Source organism: Sinocyclocheilus rhinocerous, unplaced genomic scaffold (assembly GCF_001515625.1).
Source record: "Sinocyclocheilus rhinocerous isolate Xijiao unplaced genomic scaffold, SAMN03320098_v1.1 C36799062, whole genome shotgun sequence".
Lineage (NCBI taxonomy): Eukaryota > Metazoa > Chordata > Actinopteri > Cypriniformes > Cyprinidae > Sinocyclocheilus > Sinocyclocheilus rhinocerous.
In genome coordinates this window covers 1-1,818 of record NW_015786042.1, presented here as the reverse complement: position 1 = coordinate 1,818, position 1,818 = coordinate 1, and the positions used below count along the sequence as shown (strand labels likewise).

The 1,818-nt window shown below is 34.9% G+C and overlaps 1 long non-coding RNA gene across 1 annotated transcript; it reads right to left on the bottom strand.

The window, feature by feature from the left end:
* Positions 1 to 149: 149 nt before the first annotated feature.
* On the bottom strand, positions 150 to 1,538 carry LOC107736583 (uncharacterized). The gene is made up of 3 exons (XR_001639697.1): positions 1,448 to 1,538; positions 1,056 to 1,178; positions 150 to 888 (listed from the first exon to the last, which is right to left on the bottom strand). It is a non-coding gene; the product is annotated as an uncharacterized LOC107736583 (long non-coding RNA).
* Positions 1,539 to 1,818: the final 280 nt, after the last annotated feature.

The following is a 1,818-nucleotide window of genomic DNA, read 5'->3' as shown; positions in this document are numbered from 1 at the left end:
TCTGTCTCTTTGAATGACAAAGTTCTGTGTGGAGGTTAGTGACACTAGAATGTCCAGAGTGAGCAGCGATCAATGAATCTTTAATGATTCTCTTGTCAAATTTATTGCTGTAGTTTTTAATGTCTGAATAAAAAAGGGAGAGGCAAAAGTGAGGAAAATTCCACTCTTTTCTTTATTAGCAGACACTGCAACATCAGAGAGCGTACATAACAACCTGCAGACTTCAACACGTCAATCACATGGTAAAAAAAAAAACAATTTGCATGAAAAAAATTATATTTAATAAGCTGCCATTTTTAATTTTTAGATTTTTTTTTAAAGATACAGTGAAATATATCAGCTCTCTCAAATCTCTTCTTGAAGGTTATGATACCCACCTCCCCCCGTTAAGAATAATACACCAAAATCTAGGACAAATGTCTAAATAGCAAAGAAAATATACAAAGTCAAAAAAAGTAAACTTCCCCCAGCCATTTATAACCACTTTTTAAAACCTTAAAAACAAGTGTGAGGAAGGAGGATGAAGAGCATGCGGAAACACTTTAAGAAAACACTCCAAACTCTAGAGGCAGATATGATTTTTCTAGACCAAATAAGTTATCAATAACAATAAATGGCATTTAAAAATACCTTTAGTGTGGCATTCTTGCAGAAACAATCGCTGCAGATCTACAGGGTGCTCAGCATTTAGCTTAATTTTGTGCTAAAAAACCTGTGCTGATACTTATAAAACCATTGATAAAAATATTTCTCTGTGAACAATATGCCTTGGAGGTTGGGCAATGACACAACACTAGGAGTGACGGGGAGCTGTGATGACAGTGTTGATGGGAGGCAATAGTGCTACTCAGATTTCACTTCCTTCGTTGCTTTTTGAGTCTTTGTGACCTGAGGACGGATTGAGAGGAAGAAATCATCAAGAATAATGCATTTTTCATTTCAAAAGATATGAAGAACATCCTAGTGTAACAGTATTTCAATGATTTTATTCCACACAAAATGAAAGTAAAATATGTTCTATGGAAAGTCTAAAGTGCAGTGAGATTATAACACACCGCTTTGGTCTTGGCCTCTCAATTTTCGGAGTGGTTCTCCTCGCTGGCTGCAGACTCTGAGCTCTCCTTGGCCTTCACCTTGGTCTTTTTATCCTCCTTTTTGACATTAGCTGCTTTGTCTTTCTACAGAGGAAGTGAATCATTGGCAGCAATGCGTTAAGACAGAATATTTGCACATGTGTAAACTCACAATAACAGTACTTTGAATGCTGTAGCACAGAAACAATTTGTTTATTGTACATGGTGCATGTTTATATATATGCCTATTGTGATTTTGCCTGTGAATATGCTGCAAAGTCACATTGCCTACGGGGATATATTGACTAAGTAACTAACATTGTTCTAATATTAAAGTTTTATTGCTGGTTTGTTAGGTATCTGGTAGTATTTACCTTAGTTGTCTTTTTTGGTTTGGGTTCAGCCTTCACATAAGCTGGTCTCTGTGAAGGAAAAACACAGCTGAGAAGTAAAACATACTTCATATATGATGAGACACTGTTCAACTGATATTATAAGACAAAGACAGAAAATGGGAATCATAAATAAAATTGATAACAAAATTCCAGTATTGAGTGTATTTACTGTATTTTCCACAGTAAGCTTTCATTTTTAAAACTTGAATTGACATTTTCATTAATGATTTATACATTTATATTAGATTTGGTGGGGAATTTTAGATATACATGATTCCTGTAACCAGTCTATTTAGCAAACTTTTTTAAACACACACACACACACACACACACTCTCTCTCTCTCACACA